Source organism: Macaca nemestrina, chromosome 11 (assembly GCF_043159975.1).
Source record: "Macaca nemestrina isolate mMacNem1 chromosome 11, mMacNem.hap1, whole genome shotgun sequence".
Classification (NCBI taxonomy): Eukaryota; Metazoa; Chordata; class Mammalia; order Primates; family Cercopithecidae; genus Macaca; species Macaca nemestrina.
This window is the reverse complement of record NC_092135.1, coordinates 36,192,462-36,216,896: the sequence shown is the minus strand read 5'-3', so window position 1 is coordinate 36,216,896 and position 24,435 is coordinate 36,192,462. Positions and strand designations below refer to the sequence as shown.

The window sequence follows — 24,435 nt, the reverse complement described above, 5'->3', positions numbered from 1 at the left end:
AGAGACATAGCCACCCATTGCACTGTATCGATCTTATTTGTGAGTTGACAAACTTTTTCTGCAAAGAGCCAGATGGGTAAATATTTTAGGCTTTCTGGGTTGGTCCTACAGTTTCTGTCAGAACTACTCATTTCTGCCCTTATAAGGCAAAAACAACCATGGATAGCCGAATGAACTGCATTCCAAGACATCTGTACTTAACAAAAATGAGAGACAGCCAGATTTGGCCTGAAGGCTACAGTTTGCAGGTACCTGTCAAACTGTATTCAAAAAGTATCTAAAATGACTTGAACACTGATTGGATGGAAGAACAGGGACAGGATAATGACAGTTAACTCTTCTATTTCGAAAGGAGAACAATGAGATGCACAGAGCAGTTACTGGTCCATAGATATTCTGAAATCCTATTAAGCAAGATTCTTCTACTGGATGGGACACACGGGGGTGGCGGCGGATTGTTCAAGTTCACAGCCTAGTCGCCTAGTCTCTGTTCTTGTAAGTAGATTTTCAGTCCATTGTATTCTATGACTTTTAGCCCCATTTTCTGGGAGTTCCTACGTTTTTCATGATTATCTTTGGCCACATTTGAAAATCCTCTCCTTGCCCTCCCCTCACCCCCAGCAGCTTCTGAGCCTGCTTCCTTTCTGTGTTGAATTGTCTACTGTTGACTTAGCACCTGGGCTCCTGTCTAAGATTAGGAACTACATTTCTCAGAATCTTCTCTGTATGGTTGTGAGATGGAGTTGGTCCGTTAAAAGAAATTTTATGAGATTGGAAGGTAGATAAGAGTAGAGGACATCATTCTTGGGAGGTTATGGTCATCAGGCATCATCTGCAGAGGTGCCTGGTAAGTCTCTGGTTGTAATTCTACTGCTCCAGCTCATCTTGATGGCTGGCCACGATGACCAACAGCTGCCTCAAGCCCACCTGAGCTTGGCTTGTGGATCCACTGAGGCTTACACAAGACTCTCCCTGAGCTCCTTCTTTGCCAGGTTCTCCAGTTTCTCTTTGGCAGTATCACACTGCTCCCATGCCAGCCCGTCAAGATAAAATCGTTAGTGACAGTTTCTCAACTTCTATGTCCAATCCCTTTACTTTCCCAACTCCACTAATGTTTGCATAAACTCTAATTCCCATATTAAATCCATTATTCCTTTTTATTTTGTTTTTGTTGTTGTTGTTTCTCTGTACTTCAATGGATGCTCTCCTTATTCCTTTTAATACATATAGTGGCTCTGGTTTCCTGACTTAACCTCAAATGATATACTACTCACAGAAAGTTCAGGACCAAGACTTACTTTATGTCTCAGTCATTATTTAGTCCAGACTGGATGATCTTTTGAGTACAACTCTCTCAAAAACTTACATGACCTTTTTCTATTTTATTTTATTTAGTTCCCGTACCAATACCTACATCAAGAATTCTTCTTGATACATGCTCCTTGTCCTAATATTAATTCTGGACATTGTAAGCCGATGAGATTTTCACAGAAGACACATCCTTGGTATGTTCTCCCTCTGCCGTTTGTCTAACTGAAAGGATATTTGTTGATTTCTTTTTTTTTTAATTTATTTATTATTATTATACTTTAAGTTGTAGGGTACATGTGCATAACGTGCAGGTTTGTTACATATGTATACTTGTGCCATATTGGTGTGCTGCACCCATCAACTCATCATTTACATCAGGTATAACTCCCAATGCAATCCCTCCCCCCTCCCCCCTCCCCATGATAGGCCCCTGTGTGTGATGTTCCCCTTCCTGAGTCCAAGTGATCTTATTGTTCAGTTCCCACCTATGAATGAGAACATGCGATGTTTGGTTTTCTGTTCTTGTGATAGTTTGCTAAGAATGATGGTTTCCAGCTGCATCCATGTCCCTACAAAGGACGCAAACTCACCCTTTTTGATGGCTGCATAGTATTCCATGGTGTATATGTGCCACATTTTCTTAATCCAATCTGTCACTGATGGACATTTGGGTTGATTCCAAGTCTTTGCTATTGTGAATAGTGCTGCAATAAACATACGTGTGCATGTGTCTTTATAGCAGCATAATTTATAATCCTTTGGGTATATACCCAGTAATGGGATGGCTGGGTCATATGGTACATCTAGTTCTAGATCCTTGAGGAATCGCCATACTGTTTTCCATAATGGTTGAACTAGTTTACAATCCCACCAACAGTGTAAAAGTGTTCCTATTTCTCCACATCCTCTCCAGCACCTGTTGTTTCCTGACTTTTTAATGATTGCCATTCTAACTGGTGTGAGATGGTATCTCATTGTGGTTTTGATTTGCATTTCTCTGATGGCCAGTGATGATGAGCATTTTTTCATGTGTCTGTTGGCTGTATGAATGTCTTCTTTTGAGAAATGTCTGTTCATATCCTTTGCCCACTTTTTGATGGGGTTGTTTGTTTTTTTCTTGTAAATTTTTTTGAGTTCTTTGTAGGTTCTGGATATTAGCCCTTTGTCAGATGAGTAGATTGCAAAAATTTTCTCCCATTCTGTAGGTTGCCTGTTCACGCTGATGGTAGTTTCTTTTGCTGTGCAGAAGCTCTTTAATTTAATGAGATCCCATTTGTCAATTTTGGCTTTTGCTGGCATTGCTTTTGGTGTTTTAGACATGAAGTCTTTGCCCATGCCTATGTCCTGAATGGTACTACCTAGGTTTTCCTCTAGGATTTTTATGGTATTAGGTCTAACATTTAAGTCTCTAATCCATCTTGAATTAATTTTCGTATAAGGAGCAAGGAAAGGATCCAGTTTTAGCTTTCTACTTATGGCTAGCCAATTTTCCCAGCACCATTTATTAAATAGGGAATCCTTTCCCCATTTCTTGTTTCTCTCAGGTTTGTCAAAGATCACATGGCTGTAGATGTGTGGTATTATTTCTGAGGACTCTGCTCTGTTCCATTGGTCTGTATCTCTGTTTTGGTACCAGTACCATGCTGTTTTGGTTACTGTAGCCTTGTAGTATAGTTTGAAGTCAGGTAGCGTGATGCCTCCAGCTTTGTTCTTTTGACTTAGGATTGTCTTGGAGATGCGGGCTCTTTTTTGGTTCCATATGAACTTTAAAGCAGTTTTTTCCAATTCTGTGAAGAAAGTCATTGGTAGCTTGATGGGGATGGCATTGAATCTATAAATTACCTTGGGCAGTATGGCCATTTTCACGATATTGATTCTTCCTATCCATGAGCATGGTATGTTCTTCCATTTGTTTGTGTCCTCTTTGATTTCACTGAGCAGTGGTTTGTAGTTCTCCTTGAAGAGGTCCTTTACATCCCTTGTAAGTTGGATTCCTAGGTATTTGATTCTCTTTGAAGCAATTGTGAATGGAAGTTCATTCCTGATTTGGCTCTCTGTTTGTCTGTTACTGGTGTATAAGAATGCTTGTGATTTTTGCACATTAATTTTGTATCCTGAGACTTTGCTGAAGTTGCTTATCAGCTTAAGGAGATTTTGGGCTGAGACAATGGGGTTTTCTAAATATACAATCATGTCATCTGCAAACAGGGACAATTTGACTTCTTCTTTTCCTAACTGAATACCCTTGATTTCTTTCTCTTGCCTAATTGCCCTAGCCAGAACTTCCAACACTATGTTGAATAGGAGTGGTGAGAGAGGGCATCCCTGTCTTGTGCCAGTTTTCAAAGGGAATTTTTCCAGTTTTTGCCCATTCAGTATGATATTGGCTGTGGGTTTGTCATAAATAGCTCTTATTATTTTGAGGTACGTTCCATCAATACTGAATTTATTGAGCGTTTTTAGCATGAAGGGCTGTTGAATTTTGTCAAAAGCCTTTTCTGCATCTATTGAGATAATCATGTGGTTCTTGTCTTTGGTTCTGTTTATATGCTGGATTATGTTTATTGATTTGCGAATGTTGAACCAGCCTTGCATCCCAGGGATGAAGCCCACTTGATCATGGTGGATAAACTTTTTGATGTGTTGCTGAATCCGGTTTGCCCGTATTTTATTGAGGATTTTTGCATCGATGTTCATCAGGGATATTGGTCTAAAATTCTCTTTTTTTGTTGTGTCTCTGCCAGGCTTTGGTATCAGGATGATGTTGGCCTCATAAAATGAGTTAGGGAGGATTCCCTCTTTTTCTATTGATTGGAATAGTTTCAGAAGGAATGGTACCAACTCCTCCTTGTACCTCTGGTAGAATTCAGCTGTGAATCCATCTGGTCCTGGACTTTTTTTTGGTTGGTAGGCTGTTAATTATTGCCTCAATTTCAGAGCCTGCTATTGGTCTATTCAGGGATTCAACTTCTTCCTGGTTTAGTCTTGGAAGAGTATAAGTGTCCAGGAAATTATCCATTTCTTCTAGATTTTCCAGTTTGTTTGCGTAGAGGTGTTTATAGTATTCTCTGATGGTAGTTTGTATTTCTGTGGGGTCGGTGGTGATATCCCCTTTATCATTTTTAATTGCGTCGATTTGATTCTTCTCTCTTTTCTTCTTTATTAGTCTTGCTAGTGGTCTGTCAATTTTGTTGATCTTTTCAAAAAACCAACTCCTGGATTCATTGATTTTTTTGGAGGGTTTTTTGTGTCTCTATCTCCTTCAGTTCTGCTCTGATCTTAGTTATTTCTAGCCTTCTGCTAGCTTTCGAATGTGTTTGCTCTTGCTTCTCTAGTTCTTTTAATTGTGATGTTAGAGTGTCAATTTTAGATCTTTTCTGCTTTCTCTTGTGGGCATTTAGTGCTATAAATTTCCCTCTACACACTGCTTTAAATGTGTCCCAGAGATTCTGGTATGTTGTATCTTTGTTCTCATTGGTTTCAAAGAACATCTTTATTTCTGCCTTCATTTCGTTATGTACCCAGTAGTCATTCAGGAGCAGGTTGTTCAGTTTCCATGTAGTTGAGTGGTTTTGATTGAGTTTCTTAGTCCTGACTTCTAGTTTGATTGCACTGTGGTCTGAGAGACAGTTTGTTATAATTTCTGTTCTTGTACATTTGCTGAGGAGTGCTTTACTTCCAATTACGTGGTCGATTTTGGAGTAAGTACGATGTGGTGCTGAGAAGAATGTATATTCTGTTGATTTGGGGTGGAGAGTTCTATAGATGTCTATTAGGTCTGCTTGCTGCAGAGATGAGTTCAATTCCTGGATATCCTTGTTAACTTTCTGTCTCGTTGATCTGTCTAATGTTGACAGTGGAGTGTTGAAGTCTCCCATTATTATTGTATGGGAGTCTAAGTCTCTTTGTAAGTCTCTAAGGACTTGCTTGATGAATCTGGGTGCTCCTGTATTGGGTGCATATATATTTAGGATAGTTAGCTCTTCCTGTTGAATTGATCCCTTTACCATTATGTAATGGCCTTCTTTGTCTCTTTTGATCTTTGATGGTTTAAAGTCTGTTTTATCAGAGACTAGTATTGCAACCCCCGCTTTTTTTTGTTCTCCATTTGCTTGGTAAATCTTCCTCCATCCCTTTATTTTGAGCCTATGTATGTCTCTGCGTGTGAGATGGGTCTCCTGAATACAGCAGACTGATGGGTCTTGACTCTTTATCCAGTTTGCCAGTCTGTGTCTTTTAATTGGAGCATTTAGTCTATTTACATGTAAGGTTAAGATTGTTATGTGTGAACTTGATCCTGCCATTATGATATTAACTGGTTATTTTGCTCGTTAGTTGATGCAGTTTCTTCCTAGCCTCGATGGTCTTTACATTTTGGCATGTTTTTGCAATGGCTGGTACCGGTTTTTCCTTTCCATGTTTAGTGCTTCCTTCAGGGTCTCTTGTAAGGCAGGCCTAGTGGTGACAAAATCTCTAAGCATTTGCTTATCTGTAAAGGATTTTATTTCTCCTTCACTTATGAAACTTAGTTTGGCTGGATATGAAATTCTGGGTTGAAAATTCTTTTCTTTAAGAATGTTGAATATTGGCCCCCACTCTCTTCTGGCTTGTAGAGTTTCTGCTGAGAGATCTGCTGTTAGTCTGATGGGCTTCCCTTTGTGGGTAACCCGACCTTTCTCTCTGGCTGCCCTTAAGATTTTTTCCTTCATTTCAACTTTGGTGAATCTGGCAATTATGTGTCTTGGAGTTGCTCTTCTCGAGGAGTATCTTTGTGGCGTTCTCTGTATTTCCTGGATTTGAATGTTGGCCTGCCCTACTAGGTTGGGAAAGTTCTCCTGGATGATATCCTGAAGAGTGTTTTCCAACTTGGTTCCATTTTCCCCCTCACTTTCAGGCACCCCAATCAGACGTAGATTTGGTCTTTTTACATAATCCCATACTTCTTGCAGGCTTTGTTCATTTCTTTTTCTTCTTTTTTCTTTTGGTTTCTCTTCTCGCTTCATTTCATTCATTTGATCCTCAATCGCAGATACTCTTTCTTCCAGTTGATCGAGTCGGTTACTGAAGCTTGTGCATTTGTCACGTATTTCTCGTGTCATGGTTTTCATCTCTTTCATTTCGTTTAGGACCTTCTCTGCATTAATTACTCTAGCCATCAATTCTTCCACTTTTTTTTCAAGATTTTTAGTTTCTTTGCGCTGGGTACGTAATTCCTCCTTTAGCTCTGAGAAATTTGATGGACTGAAGCCTTCTTCTCTCATCTCATCAAAGTCATTCTCCGTCCAGCTTTGATCCGTTGCTGGCGATGAGCTGCGCTCCTTTGCCGGGGAGATGCGCTCTTATTTTTTGAATTTCCAGCTTTTCTGCCCTGCTTTTTCCCCATCTTTGTGGTTTTTATCTGCCTCTGGTCTTTGATGATGGTGATGTACTGATGGGGTTTTGGTGTAGGTGTCCTTCCTGTTTGATAGTTTTCCTTCTAAAAGTCAGGACCCTCAGCTGTAGGTATGTTGGAGATTGCTTGAGGTCCACTCCAGACCCTGTTTGCCTGGGTATCAGCAGCAGAGGCTGCAGAAGATAGAATATTTCTGAACAGCGAGTGTACCTGTCTGATTCTTGCTTTGGAAGCTTCCTCTCAGGGGTGTACTCCACCCTGTGAGGTGTGGGGTGTCAGACTGCCCCTAGTGGGGGATGTCTCCCAGTTAGGCTACTCAGGGGTCAGGGACCCACTTGAGCAGAGAGTCTGTCCCTTCTCAGATCTCAACCTCCGTGTTGGGAGATCCACTGCTCTCTTCAAAGCTGTCAGACAGAGTCGTTTGCGTCTGCAGAGTTTTCGGCTGTGTTTGTTATTGCCCTGTCCCCAGAGGTGGAGTCTACAGAGACAGGCAGGTTTCCTTGAGCTGCTGTGAGCTCCACCCACTTCGAGCTTCCCAGCAGCTTTGTTTACCTACTTAAGCCTCAGCAATGGCGGGCGCCCCTCCCCCAGCCTCGCTGCTGCCTTGCGGGTAGATCACAGACTGCTGTGCTAGCAATGAGGGAGGCTCCGTGGGTGTGGGACCCTCCCAGCCAGGTGTGGGATATGATCTCCTGGTGTGCCTGTTTGCTTAAAGCGCAGTATTGGGGTGGGAGTTACCCGATTTTCCAGGTGTTGTGTGTTTCAGTTCCCCTGGCTAGGAAAAGGGACTCCCTTCCCCCTTGCGCTTCCCAGGTGAGGCAATGCCTCGCCCTGCTTCAGCTCTGGCTGGTCGGGCTGCAGCAGCTGACCAGCACCGATCGTCCGGCACTCCCCAGTGAGATGAACCCAGTACCTCAGTTGAAAATGCAGAAATCACCGGTCTTCTGTGTCGCTCGCGCTGGGAGTTGGAGACTGGAGCTGTTCCTATTCCACCATCTTGCTCCGCCCCCCCAGTATGTATTTGTTGATTTCTTAATTGGTTCAGAAGTTTCACAATAGGTTTTATGGTCACATGCTTGATTTTTTCTTTCCCATGAAACTTCTTTTCATATTGGCCTTTGTCACCCAAAGCTTTCTCTTTGGGTTTAATGTTTTACCAGTTGGAGATGAAAAACAGTTGCATCCTTCAAAACTGAAAGGCCCACAAATTTCTGTGCTCTCTTTATTTCCTTTGACTCTTATTTACAAGCCATCAGACCTTTTCTGAGTTCATTTCTTTGCAGTACCTTACCAAATGCAGCCAATAGCAACAAAAGCATGGTCCTAACATTATGTCTCTCAATCTCTCCACTTAAAACCATAAGCTCATTTGGTACATTATCTTTCTTCCTCGTTATTCCAATTTGCCACTACATGGTAAGGGTAATGTCTTTCCACTGTAAACAAGTTTCCTGGTTATCCACTGTCCAGCAGTGAAACTAATGCCATGTATTTCAGGTTTTGTGTTATGATAACACTCGTTTTGGGGATCAATTTCTATACCAGTAAGTTTAGGCTGTAGAGTATAAGTTTTGGCTGTAGAGTGTTAAGCCAGATCTTAGTTGCTTACAAAGACAAGGATTCATTTCTCATTCACATTACAGCTGGCTTATCAAAGGTCAGCTGAAACTTTGTTCTGCATCTCTGCTTGTGATCAAGGTTGAGGAAGCAGTATCAATGGGAAATGTGTATAGCCTCATCATAGAGAGAACAGAGCATGGCATAACCATACAGTGGTACCCAAATCTTCTTCTTCCAGTGGCCCAGGTCATTTCCAAGTGTATTTCATTGATTAAAAAAGTCCTGGGTTCACCATGACAGGGACACACAATCCTCCTGCAGGGAGGTATACCTCAATATATATATGCCTGAAGTCAGCAGGGCAGGGTTGTATAATGTATTCACAGGGAGGTCACTTCTGGTCAGATAACTATGCCTGATACTCCATAAGGTGAAAGTGTAACCTCCCAAGTGTAGGGGCAGATAATATTTTGACTAACAACACAATCAATTTTATTTCAACATGTTTCATAAGCAACTTGATAACAGAGTCAGTTTTATGCCTGTGCTCTAACTATATTTGAACTGACCTACTGGAACCCAAATTCCATGATGCCAGAGTCTACCGTTTGTCCAATTAAAAACATGCTTCCTATGATTAAATATTAATTAAATTGAAAAAATGTATATATGTGTCTTTTGAAAACAATAGTTCATTCAAGGAATTCTATTATTAGTAACTCCTGCTTAGTGATTAAAATGTTAATATTAAATTTTTTTCTGAAAAATATTTGTCTACAGAATATAACAGGAAACTGACTTTCAAAACAAATTTTCTAGTCATTATTTGAAAAAGAAAATTTCAAAATTCAAGATATGCAATTGCCTGAAGGTATAGACTTAGAAATTTAACATTTAAAAACATTTTTTTCATTCTCTAATTATATTTCATAACTGTACAAATTCTTGGCTATTCTACTATTACTTGTGGATTTGCTTAAAAGAAAGCTCTTTAGTGTTTAGTCAAACAATAGATAAAACTTTTAGCATGAAACATTATTTTATGGTAGAATCAGCAAATCAGCAAGCTGAACTATTAATATATTCTCTTATTTACTGAAACATTTGTTTGGTATTTGTCATTTTTGTATAAGGCAATACACTAATTTGTGATGAGCTTTTAATTATATATTATTTGTAAAATTAATTTTTCCTATGTAGCAAATTTTAAAATAACCAGAGTAAGCCATAAAAATAAGCCTATGTCAAAAGTTGAAGGTCAAATTAGTATGATCTAGTAGAAAGAATTGTGCCTTTGAGTGAAGTAGATTGAATAACTGATGCAAAGTTTTCCTTAGCTCTGGTAAAAAGAACTGTGCCTTTGAGTGAAGTAGGTTGAATAACTGATGCAAAGTTTGCCTTAACTCTGGTAAAAAGAACTGTGCCTTTGAGTGAAGTTGATTGAATAACTGATGCAAAGTTTTCCTTAGCTCTGGTAAAACAATCAATTCATTCCTTTGCTATGGCTTCATTTTAGCCAGAGTGTGCTTCCTGCCTCCTTGACTTGGGTTTGGCCACATGACTTGCTTAAGCCAAAGGGAAATTAGCAAATATAATGTAATCAGAGTCTTGAAAATTTTTATGAGTGGTTGGGCTTGCTTCCCTCTGCACTGTGCTTCTGCAGTGCCAGGAGAAGATTGTGCTCTAGGTGCCTCTAGCATGAGTTCCAGTATGAGATGTGCAAGAGGAGCTGCCCCAGCCCAGTCTCAGGTACTTGAACCCAAAATATATGCTCTTTGTTGAATGCCACTGAGTTTTTGTGGTTGTATGTCATATGGTAAGAGCTAACTGACACGAGAACTGGAGACCTAATTTAGTCTCATCTCTGCCTAGGTACATGATGATGTTGACAGGATCCCCAGCCCTTCTATGTCCAGTCTCTCAATCTACTACTTGAGGATAATAACACCTCTATCATAGCCTGGTTTTGAGAATAAATTAAGACAATACTATAGATGTGAAAGTGCTTTGAATAACTGTAAGATGTTCCTAAAAGTCCTAAAAGATATTTGGTTTTGAGGAGGGTGAGAGAGAGAGAGAGAATCAAAGAGAGAGAGAGAGAGAGAAATTATATGACCCAACTCTAGGTCATAAAAGAGATGGCCTACATTTGTTGTTTGGCCTAACAAGCTGGGAGAAGTTGAATAATAATCTGTGATCCATCACTGAAAAATGCTTCCTTACAAAACATTGTTACTCAGACTTATTTGATGAGAATCCTTTCAGGTGTTCGTTAAAAAGGGGAGGGGAGAAGAGGGGAAAAAAGGAAAGAAAAAAGATACACAAACTTCTCTCTCCTAGATATTTTGATACAGGAAATATGGATATGGGTTGGGATGTAGAAATTTGTGTGTTAGGAAGTGGCCCATGTGACCTTTTAGGATTAGGCGGATTTGGGAAATATTATGCACATAAAGTATCCTGTAAATAAAAAAATAAAAATGCAGATGATTATGAATAAACTAATGTTTGATTAAAAGATGATCAGATTCTAACATTTGAAAACAGAAAAAAACACCTCTGATTATTAAAAGACTTAGGAAGATAAAAAAGTTACTAGCATAATATTACGGTAGATTGTGGTACTAAAAACTCCTAATAATTCTTTTAATTTGTTTTTACTTTTTCAAAAATAACCTTGACATCAGAGAATGTATATGAACACTAAAAACTAGAAATGGTATTAATGAAGTGGCAGAGTTTTATCTGACTTATTGCAGACCTCCCTTTACATTTGTGAAGTCTGCAGCAAGGTAAAAAAATGGAGGCCTGCATGCCATATGTCCAATATTTAAATGTGATAAATCATACTAAAAGCTATTACATAACATATATTTTATCTTCCAATTGTTTCTGATATAACTTTTTTATGGCACGTATAAAACCAAATTAAAAGATATGTGAATTACATCTACGGTTTTTACATAACTAAAAATTGGTAAAATACCAAAGACATCTGAATTTAAGTATCAAGATATCCGAATCTTGTGTTAGTTTAAAAAGTATTAAATGCAGATATACATAAATCTTATATATTTATCTCATAAAATTTAAGTTTATTTTCTCCATTTCAACAAAATAAATTATGTTGTCATGATGAAATTTTTTCATAATCAAGGATATCATATAATGACCTAAAGGAATAAAAAGTAAAATTAAATAATTACTCAAAGCATATAAAACTTAAATATGTTTTTGTTTAAAAATGTATATTAAGTAAAAAAGTCTATATTAAATATAAAAATAAGAAATAAAATTATTTTCATGTTTTCAAAAACTTTTCTTTTAAAATATTCAAGATATGCACTAAAGCTTATAAGCAGAAGACCAATTAAAAGTAAGGAAATCAAAATATCCACTAAAATTAAGATTGATGATTAAATTTTGAAAATTTAATTACATCTTACTAAAAATTTTTATAAAAATAAAATTATTTGCAAATGTAACATTCAATGTTTATTTAATTGCCAATATAAAAGAAGTTATATCTAGACTAACATATATATATGTTTTTAAAAGTAATATCAACTATTTATTATTTCAACATGTTCCTCATCTGCAGTGTGTGATTTTTATAAATTTTTATGCAAACCATGAGCACTACTAGATTCATGAAATGAAACAGGAAGAAAAAAATACTGGGAAATAATGTTTTGGGCAGGAATCTATTGCATTTATGCTGAGAACATTTTAGCAAGTAAATTAATTTGTCTGTTATCTAAGTACTTCTACCACTTGATTCCTGACTGCACTGGTGTCTTTGTTTTGTGGTGCTACAACAGAATATTACAGACAGGGTAATTTATTTAATAAAGAACAGCAATTTATACTCTCACAGTGCTGGAGGCTGGGAAATCTAAGATCAAGGTGCTAGCATCTGGTTAAGGCTTTCTTGCTGTGTCCCCACATGGCAGATGAGCAGAAGAAAGTGAACCTACTCCCTCAAACCCTTTTTATAGTGGCACTAATCAATTCACATTCCAAAAGGCCCCGTTTCCCAACACTTTTGCTTTGGAGATTGTTTCCAATACATGAACTTTGGAGGAACACATTCAGTCCACAGCAACTGGGAGTCAGCTTCTGACTCCGATACTGGAATTAGTGCAGTCTTCATACATTCACCACATAAGGGCACAGTTGATTTTGTAGGGCAAGAGGTGTGGAATAGCAATTACCTGGAAACTGAACAGTACAGGGTTCTAGTGACATGATGCCAGCATCAAGGACAGGGTCTTGAGTGGCAGAGACACATATGTGCTTTTTAATAGATATGCTTGTGTGTGTGTGTGTATGTATATTTGTGTGTGTGTATGTGTGTGTATGTGTATGTGTGTGTGTGTGTGTGTGTGTGTGTGTGTGTGTGTGAGAGAGAGAGAGAGAGAGAGTTAGGAATTTGTGAAGCCCCCTAAAGTATGAAACCCAGGAAGAAGCCTGAACTCTTTGAGGGTGTGTGTAAAATGGCAACATTAGTTCCCATTTTGAAGGAACAAGATGGTGAGTTGTGACTAGCAAATGTTTAGCATGCCAGGGTTAACTGGCCTGAACCATCACTTACATCTTTGAGTCTCAAAAAATGTATACAATTTAAAGGGCTCCCCTTTCCTTTCCTTAACTAGCAACCACCCCTACTCTGAGGTGCACAGTTCCACATTGCTTTATGCCCTGTAGTGCCTTCTGTGATTATTCCAGGCTTACCAATGTCTATTTGAACTTAAATCTAATTACTGAAAAAACTCGCTGAAACTGGAAGACCTAACAAAATGTTTTTGTATTAGGCCTTGAAGTCCTAGGGATTGGTTTAAATTCATTATGGATTAGAGATGGGAAGGAAGCACCTTTTTTTCTGGAGAAGATTTCCACAGCATATGGCAGATTTTGTTTCTTGGCCTAGATAGATTCTTATTACTTAATTCTGCTGATCCTTCTGATAGTTTTAATGGAGCCATAACCCACTTGGCTAGATTTTAAGCATTATCTGCCTTTCCAAGTGAGCTTATAATGTTAAGGACAGTCCCGGAACACCCCAGATCAAATACACCAAAGGAAAAGAAAAGAGACTTGGGGGATACTTTCACACTGCAAGATGATGACATATACCCCTGGTTAATCAAATTCTAGCTAATCATAAATACCAAGGTGATTTGAACAAATGAATTGCTTCAGCATACTGAAACTCTGATTTAAATTCTCAGGGCTCCATAATTTCAAAATCAATAAACACTTATTATTGTTTCTATTTGTACTGCTGAATAAATCACTGTGTAATTTTACCTCTTAATTCTTAAATGTGTAATATAAAAGTATTGATTTTAATAGTTTTTGTACTACTAAAAGGGTATGTAATTCATATATACACAACTCTTTGGCATGGTGCCTAAGGCAGTGAAATTGTTGCTGTGAATAATGTGTAAAAACCTTTTATTAAAAATATTTTATTGAGGCATAACCATCATAAAGAAGTGTGTACAAATTATAAGTTTACAACTTGCTGGGTTTTTGCAAAGTGAATACACCTGTATTGCCTGTCTCTGGACTAAGAAATAGAATATACCAGCACCCTAGGCACTAGCCACTGAAAAAAATAACCATAATCTGACTTCTAACATCATTGATTAGTTTTGCATAGTATTGAACTTTACATAAGTTGACAGCCACAGGAGAAGCATCTTTGTTCCTGCTTTAAAAAAACAAACACCCAATATTATGTTTACACAATCATCCATGTACTTTGAGTTTAACAATAATTTGTTCATTCTCATTGCTATTTAATGTGCCTCTGTATGAATGTGCCACAGTGTTTGTATCCATTGTTCTGTTGATGAACATTTGTTTCCAGGTTCTGGCTATGATGAATAATGGTGCTATAAACATTCTTATACATGTCTATTGATGTACACACATATACATGCATTGGTGTGAGCTACTGGATCATAAATTATGCCTGTGTTCAGCTTTAGTTCATCATGCTGAGCTAGTTCCTAAAATAATTGCATCAGCTTACACTTATAATAGCAATGCCTACTGGTTTACTTCCTCACCCACTTTGCCAACACTTGTTTTTTTCCATCTTTTTCATTTCAGCTCTTCCAGCAGGTGTGAAGTGGTATCTCACTGTGGCTAATTGGCATTATTTCTCTGGTGACTATGGATGTCATGCACATTTTCGTAAGTTTAATGGCCATCTAGATATCCCCTTCTGTGAAGAACCTGCTGAAGTCCTTGTGCATATTTCTATTAGAATGTGTCCTTTTTTAAATAAAAAATTGATCTGTACATTTTAAAATATCTGGATTTTTGTCTTTTATGTATAATTCAAATATTTTATCCCATCTTAATGGCCTTTTTAAATTACATTTTTTTGATAAACAGAAATTCTTAATTTTAATATAGTGTAATATATTCACTTTTATTTTATTAGTACTTTTTTTTGTCCTGTTTACGAAATCTGGCCAAGTGCGGTGGTTCACACCTGTAATCCCAGTACTTTGGGAGGCCGAGGCGGGTGGATCACGAGGTGAAGAGATCAAGACCATCCTGTCCAACATGGTGAAACCCCGTCTCTACTAAAAATACAAAAATTAGCTGGGTGTGGTGGCACGTGCCTGTAGTCCCAACTAGTCAGGCGGCTGAGGCAGAAGAATCTCTTGAACCTGGGACGCAGAGGTTGTAGTGAGCTGAGATCGCACCACTGCACTCCAGCCTGGTGACAGAGCAAGACTGTGTCTCAAAAAAAAAAAAAAAAGAAAAAAAACAAGAACAAAAAAACAAGAAGACATCTTTGGATTTTCCAATATATTTCTAGAAGTATGTGTGAGATAACTTTACTTAAAATATTTTTTTCTTATTAAGTACGGGAAAAGGATGCTGTTGAATATTATTAATATCTTACATTTCTGTCTTATTTAAAGCAGTTGAAATTAATGTATGTGTTTACATTATTATATAAATATTTCTTGAAATGGTGCCTGAATAAGAACAGGGATGGTGAACTCAAGTAGCTTCGTATCTAAGAGAATAAGTATATGTAAATAAGCATGCAAATAAAAAGAAATAATTGCCACAAACGGTGCAGATAAGGGAACATGGGATTTTTTTTTCTTTCTCTTTTTGGGTGGGTGACAGGAAAGTCTGCATGAAAGAGATGAAATTTTAATCAAGCCCTGAAGTATAGATAGAATTGGGCCTTGAGATAAAATGAAGGTGTTTTGGAGAGTGAAAATAGAATAAACAAATGATCAGAATTGAAACGGTGTGGTATACATGTAAACATAGAGGTAATTTAACCAGATAGTTCATATGAAATATGACTAAAAAATTACTGGCCTTAATTATTGAAAAGCAAAAACAAGAGGAAATAGATTCTAGATGCATTGCATGTCATTTTTTACAAAGTGGTTATATTAACACTTTTTAGTTGTATTAACAGAAACCAAATCTAGCCAGTTTATACCTAAAGCGCCTCAGGGAAAGTGGTTATTTCATGTAATCTAAGGGTAGGGAAGCAGATGGAATTCAGAACTAAAGGCTGGAGTTCCGTAGTGACCCAAGTAGTCTTCTCTCTACCGATTTATCTCCCTCTCAGGGCATGTCTGTTTTATTCTGCTCCTTTGCTATAGAATGGCTTCTTTGCTTCTCAGGCAAGATATTAGAAAATAGCTTCTAAAAGCTCTCCCCTAGTCAATATATCAGACAGATGTATCTGGAATCTGAAATTCCCTGGGAAAGGGGCTCATTGACTCAGTTTCAGTCAAGGGCCCATTCCTGGTCCAATCAACTATAACAGGGCAGGGAATGGGAGGTATGTAGTAGGAGGCACCATATTTACTAATGTGATTTCTGGGAAACTCACCATTATAACCAAAGGGATCTGGAGGCCAAGGAGGAAGTTTTTTCTCAGAAAAGGGGAAAGTGGATTGTATAATCAATAGAAGACGGGTCATCTTAGAAAGCTATGATAATAGCTATTATTTATTAAGGATGTACAGCAGTCTTTTTTTAAAAAAAGTTTTTATTTTAAAATGATTATATATTTACAGAAGAATTGTGCAGATGAGAGAATGCCTGAATAGCTTTCATCCAACTTCCCCTAACATTAGTCTTTTATGTAACCATGATATATTTACTAAAACTAAGACTTAACATTGGCATACTATTATATTATATAAACTGCAGACTTTATTCAGGTTTCACAAGTTTTTCTACCGATGTCTTTTTTTCTGCTCCAGAAATAAATACAGGATATTAGATATTGCATTAGTCATCATGACATCACAGTCTCCTCTAATCAGTCTCTCTTTGTCTTTATTACTTCAACAGTTTTGAAGAGTACTGGTCAGGTGTTTGTAGAGGGTCCCTGAACTTGGGGTTTTCTAATGTTTTCTCATTATTTGACTGAGGTTCTGGGCAAGAAGAATATCATGAAGGTGAAACATTCCCTGATAGCATCATATCATGTTATCAGAGGTATGTGATATCAACACGACTACCAGTGATATAAGCTTTCTTCACTGAAAACTTACAAGGAATTTGTGAACAAATGTTAAAAACATCACAGTAATTGATAAATATTTTGAGCATAATATTTTAAGGCTAAGCAAATATACTCTTTCATTATAAAGATATATACAGATATATAAAGAGTATATATATATCTATATGAAGAGTATATAAATATAAATATACTCTTTCCTTATAAAGATCCGCCCACAAATTTGCTAAAATGCTATTCATGAATGCTATTCATCTATGGATCCTGCCTACAGCCATCACAGGTTGAGTATCCCAAATATAAAATTCCAAAATCCAAAACTTTTTGAGCACTGACAATGCTAAAACAAAATGCTCATTGGAGCATGCTGAATTTTGACTTTTCAGATTTCGGATGCTCAACCAGTAAATAAAATAAAAATATTCCAAAATCAAAAAAATTCTGAAATACTTTTGGCTCCTAGCATTTCAGAGGAGTAAATGCTAGGAGCATTACATACTGTGATACCCAGCCTGTATCACAGTATGTAATGGTGATATTATTTTTCCTTAATTTCCTTTCTGTTTCTTTAAAATTCTTTTCTAAAGAATATTCATTTATTTTTCCCATTTTACTTATGTATTTAATCATTTGTTTAGATCAATATGTACTGGATATTTAATTTTGGGTGGTCATAATCCAGTATTATCTCTATTTATTGTGTTAAAATTATTCCATCTTTGTCCATTTAAAAATATTTCAGGTTGGCTCTTATGTCCTTTGTTATGTATCCATCCTTTGTTTTGTTGTTGTTAAAGCGCTTTCTTTTTTCTAGCACTACAAGATGGTCCAGATTTCTCTGTATTTTTGCTGCCCTGGTCCTAGAATCAGCCATTTCTCTAGGGAGTTCTTATTCTTTTTATTGGAGAATAGTATTTAGTAATTAAGATATGGATATTAGATGTGCTGATTGATATTGGAATACCTGCTTCTAAGTCCTCTCTGCTCACAAAGCTAAGAAATATGTATATGTATATTAAGTCATGCATACATACATACATATCAATAATTATTCCTAATCTATTTGCAAATATATTAAAGTAAACATGAGTTTATACTGATATCTCTGATTCTTAATTCAGTATCATGGGATTTATTTTAGCCTTTCCTCATCATTCCTTGGTAATTTTATGCTACAACAGTGACAAAAACTCATGCCAGGTGCTTTATCTATGATATAATATTAAATTGTCACAACTATGCTTTAAGTATGATCTCCATAACTGATGGAAAAGTTACAAACTTAGTAAGCTTTAGTCATTTGTCTAAGGCACAAAGAAAGTAAATGGTGCTTCATGGCAGTAGACCCAGCAGCAGGTCCACCTGTAAACATCATGGTGACCCTACCTTCCTCTAGACCCTGAAGATAGCCACACTCATCTGTGGACCCCAGTGGCAGCCCAGGCCAGCCACAAACCCCAATAGCAGGACTGACCCCTACAAATACCTGCAGCAGGCCCACCAAAGACACATATGCCTGTGAACACTGCCAGCCAACTGACTTGTAAACTGTGCCAGTTTATATACCTGGAATCTCTGACTGAGTTGACTGGCAAAGATCTTTCCCTGCTAACACCAGTTAGTAACAACTGGAAGAGATGACTGCTTCCTCAAGTGCATAGACATCAACAAAAGGTTACACAAATCCTGAAAAATCAGGCAACCATGATACCATCAAAGAAACCCAATAGAACACTAGTAAATGACAATAAAGAAATAGAGATCTAAAAAAAATTTGACAAAGAATTAAAAATAGTAGACTTAAGGAAACTTAAGGAGCTACAAGAGAACATAGACAATGAAACTAAATCAGGAAAATAATACATGAACAAAAGGAGAAGTTCAACAAAGAAATAGAAACCATAAGAAAGAATCAAACTGAAATCCTGGAACTAAAGAATACAATGTCTGGCCTGAAAAATTAACTAGCAATCTTCATTCCACAGCAGGCTAAATCAAACAGAAGGACTCGGTGAATTCAAAGACAGTTCATTTGAAATTATACAGTCAGAGGAACAAAAATGAAAAAGAACAAAGAAGAGTGAAAAATCCTGTGGGAGTTATGGGACACCATCAAATGAAACAATATACCCATTATGGAAGTCCAAGAAGGAAAAGAAAAAGAGAAACGGGAAGAAATCTTATTTTTAAAAATAATGGGCCAGGCACGGTTGCTCACACCTGTAATCTCAGCACTTTAGGAGGTGGGTGAATCCTGTGAGGTCAGGAGTTCGAGACCAGCCTGACTAACATGGTGAAACCCCATCTCTGCTGAAAATCCAAAACCTAACCAGGCATGGTGGCAGGGACCTGTAATCCCAGCTACTTGGAAATCTCAGATGGGAGAATTGCTTGAACCAGGGAGGTGGAGGTTGCAGTGGGCTGAGATTGTGCCATTGCACTCCACCCTGGGAGACAGAGTGAGACTGTCTCAAAAAGAAAAAAAAAATGACTAAAAATTTTCCAAATCTAGGTAAGAAAATAGACATTCTAATTTATGAAGCCCAAAGATTCCTAAATAGACTGAACCCGAAGAGGTATACTGGAGAAACATTATAATTAAGTTATAAAAGTCAGAATTTTAAAAACAGCAAGAGAAAAGAAACTTCTCACATAGAAGGGAACTTCTATCAGCAGACTTTGCAGCAGAAACGTTACAGGCCAGTATATCCACCTTCAGCAGTCTCAGCTCCACCAGCTGGAGAATAAATGGGATTTGCATGAACTCCACTCTGAACTGAAACAGAGATTGCAGTGTTAATATCCTTTTCTTCTGATCATTACTAACAGTTCCTCAGAAAATTAAATGTCAGAAGACAGAGAAGCACAGGAGGGTGAATTGTTGGCCCTGGAGATTATTTATGATGGAGATGAATTTAGAAAATAGAGTCTGTTCAAGGTAGAGAAACCAGGTTCTATTTGGATTTGCCACAGAATTTCAAGATATTTTTGAGCGCTATCTGCTCTATGCAAGCACTTAGACTTCCTATGGGAAGAACACCATGCCAGCATGGTCCTTTTTGCCTGGATGCAGTTTCTTAAGGAAGAGATCCTAGTGTACTTGAATATTGTCTCTCCTTTCGAGCTCACGGTGGGTTCTCAGAAAAAAGTATAGAGAATGAGAGCTCAAGCCTCTCCTAACACAGAGCTAGATATTGGAGGAGCTGCTGGATCTAATGTAGACCAAGAGGAAATTGTGGATCAGAGAGCTGTGCGGATGTGGAATCACTGTCAAGTCTAATCCAGAAAATCTTGGACTTTGATCAAGCTCAGCACATAAAATGCTTTAATAGTAAATTTTTCCTTTGCCATATCTGTTTCTGTGAGAAGCTGGGCAGTGAATGCATGTACTTCTTGGAGGGCAGGTATGTATACTGCAAAGCTTGTCTGAAGGACTACTTTGAACTCCAGATCAGAGATGGTCAGGTCCAATGCCTCAACTACCCAGAACCAAAGTGCCCTTTGATGGCCACTCCTGATCAGGTCAAAGAGCTAGTGGGACCAGAGTTATTTGCCTGTTATCATTGCCTTCTCCTCTAGTCTACTTTGGACCTGATGGCACTTGTGGTATACTGCCCCCGCTCATGCTGCCAGCTGCCTGTCATGCAGAATCCTGGCTGCACCATGGGCATCTGCTCCAGCTGCAGTTTTGCCTTCTGTACCTTGGGCAAATTGACCTACCCTGGGGTCTCTCTATGTAAGGTGACTGCAGATAAATTAATAGACTTATGAAACAAATCCCTGAATGCAGATGAGGCCAATAAAAGATTTTTGTAACAAAGGTATCATAAGAGGGTGATTCAGAAGGCACTGGAAGAGATGGAAAGTAAGGAGGGGTTAGAAAAGAACTCAAAGAGCTGCCACATTGTGGAACTCCCATAGAGAAATTAGATGAATGTAATAAGATGACATGTACTGACTGTATGCAATATTTCTGTTGGATTTGCATGGGTTCTTTCTCTAGAGCAGACTCTTACAAACATTTCATTGATCCTACCTCACCATGTTTTAATGGGCTGTTTCACGCTATGGATGTTAATGGAGACATTTGGGAAGATGGGATTGAAGACTAGTTAATGACTGCTCAAGATATGGAAGTGGATTGGTTTTCCCTAATCTTTTGTCAAATACACAAAGTAAACTTGCAGGATATTTATGGCACTATTCATTCACCCTTCCTGTGTAGAAGATATGGAAGAACAAGTCTTATATTTTCATGTGGTACTACTGATGAAGGTGCATTCGTACATTTTTTAATGTAATATAAGTTGAGCAAAATTATAAGCTGAAGCTTCAGAAAATGAAACAACAGAACATTAGATATAATGTGTGCAAATCTCTGAATTGTTAAAAATTAAATATTTATTTTCTTCCCAAAGCTTTAGGTAGGAAAAGAGGGGTCAAGAGTTAAACTTAGAGACTATTTTTTGTCTCTGAGAAGCATCCCTCTAAGGCATTCTGTTGGAGGTCCCTCAGAACTACTCCTTACAACTGGTGTGGGTTGAAGGCTTATGAAAATTATACTGTGACTCTGATCTAATTTACTCCATCTTAGTCACATTCCTTCCAACCTAAATTTCGGCCAAGTCAGTTCTCTTTGGAGGGAGCCCTATACTCTGTAACTGACTGGATGGTCCAGTGTTATTTTCATATACTGCTTTTCAGAATGGAAATTTATAATACTTTAAAAATATTTTTAATACCACAAATACTGTGGGGCACTTGATATTTATTAGTGTTGTATATGATCCACTGGTTTCAGGCCAAATCTAGAATTTAGTGATACTGGCTCAGAAGAATTTAAGTTCTATTCAACCTTCCTGGGCATTAGAGTCTAGATTCAAAATGACTTGTCTTTACTACTTTTGTTCCACATTCCCTCTCTTTACCTTTGCCCTACCTTCTGTTTGTAAGGATAATTTTAATATTAATTCCAGCAACACCTGTTTTTATTTCCTCTGCTGGAATAGGAGAAAGCCTAATATATTCCCAAGTTGAAAGTTCTTGAATTATCCACATTTCACACCGTACATGCCTATAGTGACAGTATACAAACTGTCTATTCCACTGTAGTTCCAGTCTTAACTTTCTGAATTCTTTTTAAATATCTTCTCTAACAAGCTATGGGAATTGGGCTTCCTTTTTTTTTTTTTTTTTTTTTTTTTGCAATGGCAGTGTTTTGGGTGATAATTTTGGATTGATACCTATTCCTTTTTCTGGGTTTTCTTGGCTTTTTGAAAAATTGTCTTTTCTAATAGTTTGGTGGGTGGCTTGGTAGCAAAGTAAGATTTTTTTGGAAAAGAGTACAGAAAAATTGAACTGCTGCTCGAGAATATATTCTTTCTTCCTACTTTGTCATTGAAAATTGAGGAATCCCTTTTAACTGTTTTAGGTGTGTATATCCAAAGAGTGAGTGAGGACTATGTTTCTGAATTGTCAAAGAGGATGCTTAAACTTAAAAATAAAAATAAATTTTAAAATCATGTTACTAAAAAGAAAGAAACATTACAGGTCAGGAAAGAATGGGATAATATATTCAGCATACTGAAAGGAAAAAAATCTGTATTATATTGCTGATGCTGAGTGTCTGTATTATACCCAACTAAACTGTCCTTTAAAAATGATGAAGAGTTAAAGACTTTCCCAAACTAACAAAAGCTAAAGGAGTTTGTCAGCACTAGATTAACAGTGAAATGAAAAAAAGAAGTTAAGCAGCACCACCAAGACATATGAAATTATAAATTTCACTGTAAAGGTCAATATAAAGATAAACACAGAATATTGTAATATTGTAATGGTGACACATAAATTACTTTTAACACTATAATGAGTTAAAGGGTAACATTATTAAGAATTCCAGTAACAATAGAAATTTGTTAATGTAAACATAATATAAAAAAGAATATCTGACATCAATAACATAAAGTTGTGGGGGAGTAAAGTGTAAACTTCTGCATGCAATTGTAGTTAAAATGTTGTCAGCTTCAAGTAGACTGTCACAATTATAAAATGTTCAATTCAAACCTTATTGTAACCATAAGAAAAAACCTCCAGTAGATACATCAAAGATAAAGAGAAAAGAATCAAAATATATAACTGCAAAAGCCATCAAAACACAATAAAGATAACAAGAGAGGAAGAAAGGAAGAGGAGAACTATAAAAGAGTCAGAAAACAATTAACAAAATGTCAAGTTAATTGTAGTGTTCTTACCTATCACTAATTACTTTAAATTTAAAGGGCTAAACTCCCCTATCAAAAGACATAAATGTCTGAGTGGACTTAAAAAAACAGGTAATACCCAAATACACACTGTGTGCAAGAGACCCAGTTTAAGTTTAAGGACACACATAGACTAAAAGTGAAGGGGTGGCAAAAGATACTCCATGTAAAAAGTAACCAAAATAGAGCAGGAGTGGCTACATTTGTATCAGACAAAATACACTTTAAATCAAATAATTACACAAGAGATAAATAAGGTCATTAAATGATGATAAAGGGTCAATTTTATTAAAAAATAAACAATTATAAATATATATTCACCCAACATCAAAGACCCTAAGTATATAAGTATATAAAGCAAACATTTTGTAATCGAAAGAAGAAATGAAAACATAATACTAGTAAGTAATTTTTCTTTTTTTTTGTTTGTTTGTTTTTTGTTTTTTTTGAGGCGGAGTCTCGCTCTGTGGCCCAGGCTGGAGTGCAGTGGCTAGATCTCGGCTCACTGCAAGCTCCGCCTCCCGGGTTTACGCCATTCTACCTCAGCCTCCCAAGTAGCTGGGACTACAGGCGCCTGCCACCTCGCCCGGCTAGTTTTTTGTATTTTTTAGTAGAGACGGGGTTTCACCGGGTTAGCCAGGATGGTCTCGATGTTCTAACCTCGTGATCCGCCCGTCTCGGCCTCCCAAAGTGCTGGGATTACAGGCTTGAGCTACCGCGCCCGGCCTTTTTTTTTTTTTTTTTTTTTTTTTTTTTTTTTTTTTTTTTTTTTTTTTAGATGGAGTCTCACTCTGTTGCCAGGCTGGAGTGCAGTGGCATGATCTTGGCTCGCTGCAACCTCTGACTCCCTGGTTCAAACAATTCTCCTGCCTCAGCCTCTGAAGTAGCTGGGATTACAGGTACATGCCACCATGTCCAGCTAATTTTTTTTTTTTTTTTTTGTATTTTCGGTAGAGACGGGTTTCACCATGTTGGCCAGGATGGTCTCGAACTCCTGACCTCGTGATCCGCCTGCCTCGGCCTCCCAAAGTACTGGGATTACAGGTGTGAGCCACTGAGCCTGGCCATAAGTAACTTTAATACCTCACTCTCAATAAAGGATTGATCATCCAGATAGAAAATCAATAAAACAGCAGAACTGAAGAATACTATAGGCTAAATGGACTTAACAGACATATATAGAACATTCTACTTAATATCAGCACAATATTCATTCTTCCCAAATACACATAAACATTCTCCAGCATAGAGTCCATGCTAGATCACAAAACAATTCTCAACAAATTCAATAAAATTAAAATCATCTAAAGTATTTTACCTGATCATAATGGAATGAAACTAGAACTCAATAATAGAAAGAAACTGGGAAAATTCACAAAAATGTG

The 24,435-nt window shown here is 37.3% G+C and overlaps 1 pseudogene; it reads left to right on the top strand.

The window, feature by feature from the left end:
- Positions 1 to 17,301: 17,301 nt before the first annotated feature.
- LOC105492596 (E3 ubiquitin-protein ligase RNF14 pseudogene) lies at positions 17,302 to 23,625 on the top strand (annotated as a pseudogene).
- Positions 23,626 to 24,435: the final 810 nt, after the last annotated feature.